Source organism: Panulirus ornatus, chromosome 52 (genome assembly GCF_036320965.1).
Source record: "Panulirus ornatus isolate Po-2019 chromosome 52, ASM3632096v1, whole genome shotgun sequence".
NCBI lineage: Eukaryota > Metazoa > Arthropoda > Malacostraca > Decapoda > Palinuridae > Panulirus > Panulirus ornatus.
This window is the reverse complement of record NC_092275.1, coordinates 11995005-12007504: the sequence shown is the minus strand read 5'-3', so window position 1 is coordinate 12007504 and position 12500 is coordinate 11995005. Positions and strand designations below refer to the sequence as shown.

Sequence of the window (12500 nt, the reverse complement as noted above, 5' to 3'; positions counted from 1 at the left end):
TCTGTGATATCCTTCATCAATGATATCTATCTATGATATCCTTCATCAATATCTATCTATTATATCCTTCATCAGTATCTATCTATGATATCCTTCATCAATGATATCTATCTGTGATATCCTTCATCAGTGATATCTATCTATGATATCCTTCATCAATGATATCTATCTATGATATCCTTCATCAATGATATCTATCTATGATATCCTTCATCAATATCTATCTATGATATCCTTCATCAATATCTATCTATGACATCCTTCATCATTGATATCTATCTGATATCCTTCGTCAATATTTATGTATGATATCCTTCATCAATATCTATGATAACCTTCATCAATATCTATCTATGATATCCTTCATCAATATCTATCTATGATATCCTTCATCAATGATATCTGTCTATGATATCCTTCATCAATGATATCTATCTGTGATATCCTTCATCAATGATATCTATCTATGATATCCTTCATCAATATCTATCTATGATATCATCAATATCTATCTATGATATCCTTCATCAATATCTATCTGTGATATCCTTCATCAGTGATATCTATCTATGATATCCTTCATCAATGATATCTATCTATGATATCCTTCATCAATATCTATATATGATATCCTTCATCAATATCTATCTATGATATCCTTCATCAGTGATATCTATCTGTAATATCCTTCATCAGTGATATCTGTCTATGATATCTTTCAGCAATGATATCTATCTGTGATATCCTTCATCAATATCTATGATATCCTTCATCAATGATATCTGTGATATCCTGCATCAATATCTATCTGTGATATCCTTCATCAATATCTATCTATGATATCCTTCATCAATACCTATCTGTGATATCCTTCATCGATATCTATCTGTGATATCCTTCATCAATATCTATCTATGATATCCTTCATCAATATATATCTATGACATCCTTCATCAATATATATCTATGATATCCTTCATCAATGATATCTATCTGTGATATCCTTCATCAATGATATCTATCTGTGATATCCTTCATCAATATCTGTCTGTGATATCCTTCATCAATATCTATCTATGATATCCTTCATCAATATCTATCTATGATATCCTTCATCAATATCTATCTATGATATCCTTCATCAATATCTATCTATGATATCCTTCATCAATGATATCTATCTGTGATATCCTTCATCAATGATATCTATCTGTGATATCTTTCATCAATATCTATCTGTGATATCCTTCATCAATATCTATCTATGATATCCTTCATCAATATCTATCTATGATATCCTTCATCAATATCTATCTATGATATCCTTCATCAATGATATCTATCTATGATATCATTCATCAATGATATCCATCTATGATATCCTTCATCAATATCTATGATATCCTTCATCAATAGCTATCTATGACATCCTTCATCAATGATATCTATCTATGATATCCTTCATCAATATCTATCTATGATATCCTTCATCAATGATATCTATCTATGATATCCTTCATCAATATCTATCTTTGATATCCTTCATCAATATCTATCTATGATATCCTTCATCAATATCTCTCTATGATATCCTTCATCAATATCTATCTATGATATCCTTCATCAATGATATCTATCTGTGATATCCTTCATCAATGATATCTATCTGTGATATCCTTCATCAATGATATCTATCTGTGATATCCTTCATCAATGATATCTATCTGTGATATTCTTCATCAATATCTATCTATGATATCCTTCATCAATATCTATCTATGACATCATCAATGATATCTATCTGTGATATCCTTCATCAATATCTATCTGATATCCTTCATCAATATCTATCTATGATATCCTTCAGTGTGGTGTTGCTGGAGAGGTGTCCAGCCCTGACCCCTTCTGGGGAAACCCCAGGAAGGACAGGTCGTGGGGGTACGGGTCCCAGGCTGTGGGGAGAGGCAGGGGAGGTTGACGGTTGAGGAAGAATAGTGGAGACGTGGTCCACCTACTCCCCAGGTGGAGTCAGGGGGAGGGGGTTGTGGTTGCTACTCCCCAGGTGGAGTCAGGGGGAGGGGGTTGTGGTTGCTACTCCCCAGGTGGAGTCAGGTAGAGGGGGTTGTGGTTGCTACTCCCCAGGTGGAGGGAGGCAGACAGATGGCAGGGTGGTTATTGTCCCCCAGCCGGCCGTCGTCACCACCAGTCCCACGTAAACCATTACAGGTGTAAAACCATTACAGATGTAAAACCATTACAGGTGTAAGACCATTACAGGTGTAAGACCATTACAGGTGTAAGACCATTACAGGTGTAAGACCATTGAAAAAGGGAAGGATAATGGTATTCAAAGGCCATGCCATTAAGGGTTGCTTCCCTAAAGTGGGAGAGAATCGTGGGTAGCAGGTCCTGGCCCTAATCTTTTGTTGGTCGTCAGTTGTAGTCCCTGAACCTGAGCCACAAGCCCTTAACGTCATTTATCAGCCCTGAACGTCAGCTGTGATCCCTAAACGTCAGGTGTGTGCTGTGATCGTCAGCCGACCATCATGTGTCAGCCCTGGTCGACAGCTTCGTAGTGCTCAAGACCTGAGCGATGACCTTCACGAGGCAGGAATGTGAACCGTGTTTACTGACCACCACCTGAGGCTCAACCACCCTAAAAGTCCCATGTAGACCCCAAGGTCCCTTGTGGGCCCTGAATTTTACAGACGTTAAGAGGGCTGGCCCTAAACTCTGAAGACATTAGGGTGATTGTGTCACAAAATGATATTCGATGACCCTGAAAACTCTTCCGTAAGTTCTCAGGGTCTTCTCTTGGGCCCTGAAGTCAGCAGACACAAGGGAAGCTGTCCCTTTACGTTAGCCCTGACCCCAGCAGACAATAAGGAGACTGAAAAAAAAAAAAAGAATTGCCGTTTTGGAATGCAGTGTTGTGGGTCCTTCAGGTTGAGAGCCAAGGTGTAGTAGGTAGGTGGAGGGTACAGGGAACTGGGGAAGGTAATACAGGTTTGAGAGAGGAGGAGGAAATGCCTGGGTGTGCTGACTGTCCAGGTCCTTCCTCCCTGGAGCAACGGATAATGGAGAAGGTCATCTTGCTACTACATGTAAGAGGAGGCGTCTTTCCCGGCAAGTTAGGGGTCGTCATACGAGAGAGAGAGAGAGAGAGAGAGAGAGAGAGAGAGAGAGAGAGAGAGAGAGAGAGAGAGAGAGAGAGCTCACATATCTCAAATAACCTCATCTTTGGTTAAAGTCACGCAGGATCTTGTCAGAAACTTCATCGTACGTACATTACACGCGGCCTTGATGATAATGATGATGTGTGGATAAATACATGGCAGGACTTGCCTCAAGGTGTACTGGAAGTGCCAGTGTGTAAGATGGATAATAATAGCGTCCGGGGTCGGGTGTACCCAAGAACATCACAGCTTAGGAAGATCTACGTATTCTTGCAGCAGTAACAGAGGATTTCAAGACCAATGCTGTAGCTCTTCACCTGAACGACTTGAACTCCAAGTTTCAGTCTGTAGTAAAGTCCGAAACCAACTTCACAAAGCTAGCATGCGTTATAGTAATCCCATGAAATGAGAAAAACCATTCAAGCGACAGTGCATGGATTGGCAACGCTTCGCACAGCGATACGTCATGAGGATATGCAAGTGTTGAGACCTGTTATATACGGGTTATATTGTCTAATGAGAAAACCTATTCATCCCACACACACGGAAGGCAATATTGCTGGTGCGCAAATGAGACAAGATAAGCTCCGGAGAATATCTACAAAGTCATCAGAAGCGGTCACGCCACCTACAACAAATGGGGATGGCTTCATTTATATGGGATATGGGAACTGGAAGAAGTGATCCTACCCACGGTTTGTGCCATGGATCTACCCTACTCAGAAGGGATTGTATTTATGCAGGGAAGTGAAAAATCGCAGCCTGAATAACCAAACCATGTCATATGCTTGTTCCTCATCCCACCCGTCGTCAGCATGATCCTTCATGTTGGTCAAATATCACTATCATACCCGTAAATCTACAATATATTCCACCACAGTCCTCAACCATTGCACGACATGTTGTTATTTATCCTTTCGACACGAAGCACATCTTTATTCAAGCCAGAAAACATCACAAATGAGGCATACGGTTCAGATATGTTATATGAATGCAATATAAACTCTCATATTACTACAAAGACCAATAATTCATGTGAATGGCATTAAACTCTGTGGAATACGTATTGGTAGCCATTGTAAACATACAAAGTGGCAACTTAGGATATGGGCACGTTCAGCAGTTGACGAACTTATAATGCCCAAACTTTAACCTTTCCACTTGGGCCAAATGCATAAAGAGAATGTGTGCGGTCTTAGAATTACCTTTAACACCTGAGGAAGATGTTAAAGATCTTTCGGTTGGTGGATGTAACTTAGGTTGACGGCCTTAATGACTGTGACAGTTGATAGGCCTAAACAACCCACTGGGTCTACAATGGTACAATGATTTCACATACTTGCAGTATCTGATAATCGAAAATTCATTGAATACCTGGGATTGTTGTGTTGTGTGGGAAGAGTGGAGAAGGTAGGCAGGTAACCATTATTAGGTGATTACAGCCTAGGAGACGAAAGCAGCAGACAGACATCTGCTGACCTTGAGGTTAGGTTAAGCTAATAGGTGGTTATAACACTTATCAAGGGCAAAATATCTGTTGTGGAAACAATATTGGTAATAAAGAACACTGATACAAATGAAGCAGTAATACATTTAAAGGGAGAGCGATGGTAAGGAGGTTGGTATATACTTCAAGTGACGACTAATGATAACAGATATGTGAGTTAATAACATTGATTGATACCTAAGAATACAAGTGTTCTTACTGTAGACCTTACATACTTGAAAACATATACGTGTATGGACCAGTTTCATGGAATCCGAGAGATCACACCTACGCACATTTGCCAAAATAAAGCTATATCCCACGTTGATCATTACTTTGTTTAACATAAGCCACCAACGCAGGGTTACAGCTGGCCTGCAGGACCAAGATGTGATGTCCTTGTGGGTTTGTTGTGAGGAGGTTGGACTAGCCGCTGTGTTCTGTTAGCATAACTTCTTTGATCGTCTACTCTCCGTGTTTGTTTGTTGGGTTTTACGGCCATCGACCTATGAGGAAGGTTTCTCCGTGTTAGTCAATACAACTTTTTGACCTGCCTTCAACACCTCTAAACCCAAAGAAAATACCACCGATTTCAGTCATTTCCCTCATGACACACACAGATCAAAGTGCCCCTACAGATCATGACTTCTCCAGTGATACATAATTAAGGAAGCGGATACTAGTAGGACTATAAGGAGTCTGTTGCAATGTACTTGTCAATTGAAACAAACGTAACACACTGACAAAAGAAAAAGAAATGAATTTCTTTTATTTTATATCACATTGCATTAAGACTGTGTGGAGCCTAGCTAAGGTAGTGTAGGGCCTCCTTGTAAGGAGGCAACGTGATGGTGTATCGTACGTCTGGCAGTGAGGTTTTCCCACCGTTACCAGACCCATACATAACCCACACCTGTCTACTCTCCGCGAATTTCTTCGCTAGAGGTAGATGCTTGCCTTACCATCAGTCATCAGCCACTCCCACTCAACAAGTTCTCGGTATGGTATACACGTGAATAGCAATTGACTCGTACATAGCAAACACCAAAAAGTTCACAGACAAATCTTAGTCTCGTTACACCATATTGCTGTGTATGTATATATCTTACTGTATATGTATATCTGTGTACATTTGTATTCATGTGTTTATTACGTATGTGTGCAATTTTTATATATGTGAATACGATAGTTTGTTTGTAGGTTGGTGTACATGTGGTGGATTATGTGTGGCTGTAATGGGAGGGAGGGAACCTCTTGATATGGGGTGGGAGTGGTAGTTGGTGAGGGGGTGGAACTCATTGTACCTCAGCAGACGACAAAAATAACTCACACTGACACCATAATCAGCTCGGTGGCTCACTAAAAACTACTTGTGCTGAAGGGGTTAAAAACTTACACTGAACACACGGAAGTACCGCGTTCTCTCTCTCTCTCTCTCTCTCTCTCTCTCTCTCTCTCTCTCTCTCTCTCTCACACACACACATTTTACAATAAAGATTGTATGGAATACAAAATATGATCTTTCATGTGATCCTGGAACTTTGCGTTTGCGTAGAGCAAGATGGCAACAAGGACGTTCTAGTTAGACCAAAAAGTAGGAAGAGAGTTATATAAGTTGAACCTCGGAGTGATATAGCAAGTTAAAAGGTTTGATGGAGTCAAGTGATATAAACACAAAAGTCTTTGAAAGAAGACTTTGTAAATGGCTAAAACTAGTCATACATGAATCCAAGAGTAAAGGTTACGTAATATGAGTTACGGTAAAGATCAGCGGGATGAATAATGAAGGAACAATACGCACTATCCAGCATCCCTGGCATTCCGCCGGCCATGTCTTCAATATGTCTCTCTGCTCTTAAATTTTTCTCTGCTTTTCTATTTGTTGTTCTGTCTGTTTACCTGTATATTTGTACTCACCCATTTAACATGTTAACTAGAGCAGTGAAGTTAAAAAGTAAACAAGTTAGAGACATTCTAGAATATGATCAAAGGAAAGTAACGCTAATCTTCCTCTGTTCCCCGCCAGTAGCTTAGGTTACTCATCTTCACAAAAAAATCCTTCATTGTTATTCATGATTATTTATTGTTTGCCTTCTGTTCTAATGATTACTAACCTGTGTCTACATGTATCAATCAGTCTTGGGGATCGTCAAACCTTGTGAGCACGACGGTACGATCCTTGGACACGACGATACGATCCTTTAACACGACGGTACGACCCTTGAGCACGACGGTACGACCCTTGAACTCGACGGTACGACCCTTGAGCACGACGGTACGACCCTTGAACACGACAGTACGATCCTTGAGCACGAAGGTACGGCCCTTGTGTATAGTAATAGCCTGATCCTTTAGGGTCCAGTTGAAGATGATACCTAAGGGTCGTCATAGAGTCGTATTTTTATACATCATGTATTTTTATACATCATATATTTCTATACATCATGTATTTTTATACATCATGTATTGGCTGTAAAACGGGAAAATTTGAAGCTATCATATGTGTTTTTGAGGACATAGATTGTATGCAGGTAAACACATCCTTGTTGAGTGACGTACAATGGATGTGAGATCCTGTCGTCATAGTTACGCATCAGGACGTGGAAACATTCCCATTACAATGGAGTCTTGATCCATTCTGGGCCTAGTACATTGCTGCTTCCCTGTACATCATATATGGTCATACTGTAAGCGGGTGGGTTGGGCCATTCTTTCGTCTGTTTGCTTGCGCTACCTCGCTAACGCGGGAGACAGCAACAAAGTATGATAAATATAAATAATATATATCTATATATATATATATATATATATATATATATATATATATATATATATATATTAGGGAAGAGCAGTGTGGTTTCAGAAGTGGTAGAGGATGTGTGGATCAGGTATTTGCTTTGAAGACTGTATGTGGGAAATACTTAGAAAAGCAAATGGATTTGTATGTAGCATTTATGGATCTCGAGAAGGCATATGATAGAGTTGACAGAGTTGCTCTGTGGAAGGTATTAAGAATATATGGTGTGGGAGGCAAGTTATTTGAAGCAGTGAAAAGTTTTTATCGAGGATGTAAGGCATATGTACGTGTAGGAAGAGAGGAAAGTGATTGGTTCTCAGTGAATGTAGGTTTGCGGCAGGGGTGTGTGATGTCTCCATGGCTATTCAATTTGTTTATGGATGGGGTTATTAGGGAGGTGAATGCAAGAGTTTTTGGAAAGAGGGGCAAGTATGTAGTCTGTTGTGGATGAGAGAGCTTGGGAAGTGAGTCAGTTGTTGTTCGCTGATGAAACAGCGCTGGTGGCTGATTCATGTGAGAAACTGCAGAAGCTGGTGACTGAGTTTGGTAAAGTGTGTGAAAGAAGAAAGCTAAGAGTAAATGTGAATAAGAGCAAGGTTATTAGGTACAGTAGGGTTTAGGGTCAAGTCAGTTGGAAAGTAAGTTTGAATGGAGAAAAACTGGAGGAAGTGAAGTGTTTTAGATATCTGGGAGTGGATTTGGCAGCGGATGGAACCATGGAAGCGGAAGTGAATCATAGGGTGGGGGAGGGGGCGAAAATTCTGAGAGCGTTGAAGAATGTTTGGAAGTCGAGAACATTATCTCAGAAAGCAAAAATGGGTATGTTTGAAGGAATAGTGGTTCCAACAATGTTATATGGTTGCAAGGCGTGGGCTATGGATAGAGTTGTGCGGAGGAGGGTGGATGTGCTGGAAATAAGATGTTTGAAGACAATATGTGGTGTGAGGTGGTTTGATCGAGTAAGTAATAATTGGGTAAGAGAGATGTGTGGTAATAAAAAGAGTGTGGTTGAGAGAGCAGAAGAGGGTGTTTTGAAATGGTTTGGTCTTATGGAGAGAATGAGTGAGGAAAGATTGACCAAGAGGATATATGTGTCAGAGGTGGAGGGAACGAGGGGAAGTGGGAGACCAAATTGGAGGTGGAAAGATGGAGTGAAAAAGATTTTGAGTGATCGGGGCCTGAACATGCAGGAGGGTGAAAGGCGTGCAAGGAATAGAGTGAAGTGGAACGATGTGGTATACCGGGGTCGATGTGCTGTCAATGGATTGAACCAGGGCATGTGAAGCGTCTGGGGTAAACCATGGAAAGTTGTGTGGGGCCTGGATGTGGAAAGGGAGCTGTGGTTTCGGTGCATTATTACATAACAGCTAGAGACTGAGTTTGAACGAATGGGGCCTTTGTTGTCTTTTCCTAGCGCTACCTCGCGCACCTTTGGGGGGAGGGGGTTGTTATTCCATGTGTGGCGGGGTGGCGATGGGAATGAATAAGGGCAGACAGTATGAATTGTGTACATGTGTATATATGTATATGTCTGTGTGTATATGTATATGCATACTTTGAGATGTATAGGTATGTATATTTGCGTGTGTGGACGTGTATGTATATACATGTGTATATGGGTGGGTTGGGCCATTTCTTTCCTCTGTTTCCTTGCGCTACCTCGCTGACGCGGGAGACAGCGACAAAGCAATATATATATATATATATATATATATATATATATATATATATATATATATATACAGAGAAGAGGTAGTAAAAGCTTTGCGGAAGATGAAAGCCGGCAAGGCAGCAGGTTTGGATGGTATTGCAGTGGAATTTATTAAAAAAGGGGGTGACTGTATTGTTGACTGGTTGGTAAGGTTATTTAATGTATGTATGACTCATGGTGAGGTGCCTGAGGATTGGCGGAATGCGTGCATAGTGCCATTGTACAAAGGCAAAGGGGATAAGAGTGAGTGCTCAAATTACAGAGGTGTAAGTTTGTTGAGTATTCCTGGTAAATTATATGGGAGGGTATTGATTGAGAGGGTGAAGGCATGTACAGAGCATCAGATTGGGGAAGAGCAGTGTGGTTTCAGAAGTGGTAGAGGATGTGTGGATCAGGTGTTTGCTTTGAAGAATGTATGTGAGAAATACTTAGAAAAGCAAATGGATTTGTATGTAGCATTTATGGATCTGGAGAAGGCATATGATAGAGTTGATAGAGATGCTCTGTGGAAGGTAGTAAGAATATATGGTGTGGGAGGCAAGTTGTTAGAAGCAGTGAAAAGTTTTTATCGAGGATGTAAGGCATGTGTACGTGTAGGAAGAGAGGAAAGTGATTGGTTCTCAGTGAATGTAGGTTTGCGGCAGGGGTGTGTGATGTCTCCATGGTTGTTTAATTTGTTTATGGATGGGGTTGTTAGGGAGGTGAATGCAAGAGTTTTGGAAAGAGGGGCAAGTATGAAGTCTGTTGGGGATGAGAGAGCTTGGGAAGTGAGTCAGTTGTTGTTCGCTGATGATACAGCGCTGGTGGCTGATTCATGTGAGAAACTGCAGAAGCTGGTGACTGAGTTTGGTAAAGTGTGTGAAAGAAGAAAGTTAAGAGTAAATGTGAATAAGAGCAAGGTTATTAGGTACAGTAGGGTTGAGGGTCAAGTCAATTGGGAGGTGAGTTTGAATGGAGAAAAACTGGAGGAAGTGAAGTGTTTTAGATATCTGGGAGTGGATCTGGCAGCGGATGGAACCATGGAAGCGGAAGTGAATCATAGGGTGGGGGAGGGGGCGAAAATTCTGGGAGCCTTGAAGAATGTGTGGAAGTCGAGAACATTATCTCGGAAAGCAAAAATGGGTATGTTTGAAGGAATAGTGGTTCCAACAATGTTGTATGGTTGCGAGGCGTGGGCTATGGATAGAGTGGTGCGCAGGAGGATGGATGTGCTGGAAATGAGATGTTTGAGGACATTGTGTGGTGTGAGGTGGTTTGATCGAGTAAGTAACGTAAGGGTAAGAGAGATGTGTGGAAATAAAAAGAGCGTGGTTGAGAGAGCAGAAGAGGGTGTTTTGAAATGGTTTGGGCACATGGAGAGAATGAGTGAGGAAAAATTGACCAAGAGGATATATGTGTCGGAGGTGGAGGGAACGAGGAGAAGAGGGAGACCAAATTGGAGGTGGAAAGATGGAGTGAAGAAGATTTTGTGTGATCGGGGCCTGAACATGCAGGAGGGTGAAAGGAGGGCAAGGAATAGAGTGAATTGGAGCGATGTGGTATATATATATATATATATATATATATATATATATATATATATATATATATATATATATATATATATGCCATAAGGTCTGCTTTAGCTTCCACGGATACTCGATCTTATCTCTCTTACTTGGAAACCTTACCCCTTATTCTCTACTTGTTGATATTCATTGTTGTGTAATCTATTTTTTCTCACTGTTCCATTGAGCTTAAGTCTTGCCTGGCGCCACACTCGGTCCGCGGTTATCTTACACTCTTGGCCTCGCTTGTCTTCTCGTGTTGTCTTACCATATCCTCCTTGCTTATCGTTTTCACATGGAGAGTAAGAATTAGCGTCCTCCAGGGCTGTGATCTGAGACCACCGCCAGTGCGTGCCTGTCTTTGCACTGGTGCTGTGGCTGTCGCTATGTGAGGGACGGGAGTCGGGTGGAGAGGTTATATATACGCTTTCATTTACATTGACCCTACATCAAACAGACGAGGGATCCTGTGTTGTAACCCCTCCCCCTGACACACACACACACACACACACACACACACACACACACACACACACACGCACATACATACACACATTATAACTCCTAAAGTACAACCCAATGATCCTTTGGTGAGGACATCACGACATGCGATGACCTGGCCTTTGACTTGGGACTTAAGGGTCAGGTTTAAGGTCACTCCACATGACTAAGTAGACGTACTAGAGGAGTTAGACACCAGAATGAGTCACCCCACACTGGAGTCCCTTCCTTCATCAGTCACCGTACACTGGAGTCCCTCCCTTCATCAGTCACCCCACACTGGAGTCCCTCCCTTCATCAGTCACCGTACACTGGAGTCCCTCCCTCCACGATACGTATTGTGAACAATGAGACATTTGAAGATGAGGCAACTGAACAGTGAACTGATGAGGAAACCAGAAAGATTCCTAGTTGAACTTTGGAACTTTAGACATTTGGGGCATTATGAAATACTTGAAATATGATATGAAAAATACTAGAACTCTGTATAAATCATTCAGATAATATGACCACACAAACTGGAAATGCTAATGTCTGAGGCGCTTGGGTGGTGAACCACTGGGAACAATAGGTGGTGAAATGTACACATTATGTTCACAGAACTTGTGTAATGTCTGAGCTTTGTAATAACAAGTTTTTGAAGTTTTCTGTCCATTTAAAGTTATGACTTTGTAACGCAGAGAGACAGATAGCTGAACTTATGAAACATTACAGATTTACCATGCATGGAAATGTCAGAGATTTGTCTGTCACAAAACTGATTATATTTTCTTTTGACTTCGTAAAGTTGGTCATACGTTGCAGGAGATTCATTTGGAAACATCAGGGGAACGACAGACACCAAGACTGAATCACATTTAAAATTATTTCAAGGTGATCAGTACGACTTGTTACCCTGTGCTTCTGACGAGGGTAGTTAGTGTGAGGCTATGATGGCCGTGTTACTGCGTGTGGTGACGTAATGGCCGTCCACATACAAAGTTTAGGTCGGTGTTGATCCACACAGGATGTGGTTGTTTGTTGATGTGAAGGAACAATATCTCTGTAGGTTCATTATGTTGTGTTAAGTAAAGGCATGTGTACAGACCAGTGAAGAACACATAAACATATAACCCTGACGTCAGTCGTCTGCTAACGTTAGATCATTGCTAACAACGTCTGATCCTTCCTGCTGCTGCTGGTTTGGTAATCATACTTGTTTGTTACTGGTGTTCTACGTATTCAGGAACCTCTGATGTTGCTAAGGTTGACAGCAGGAACAGAAACTCATGATTCTCCACCA

At 41.2% G+C, this 12500-nt stretch overlaps 1 protein-coding gene across 3 annotated transcripts in view; it reads left to right on the top strand.

Annotated features, from left to right (window-relative positions):
- The window catches only part of LOC139765064 (chymotrypsin-like protease CTRL-1), a 218943-nt gene that overhangs the window by 108324 nt on the left and 98119 nt on the right, over nt 1–12500 (top strand). Inside the window, exon 2 of one of the 3 annotated variants that reach the window (XM_071692172.1) lies at nt 6800–6979. The exons of the other annotated variants lie outside the window; for them this stretch is intronic. The gene's annotated coding sequence lies outside the window, so the exon portion shown is untranslated. The remainder of the gene's footprint in view (nt 1–6799; nt 6980–12500) is intronic. 3 annotated transcript variants of the gene reach the window in all.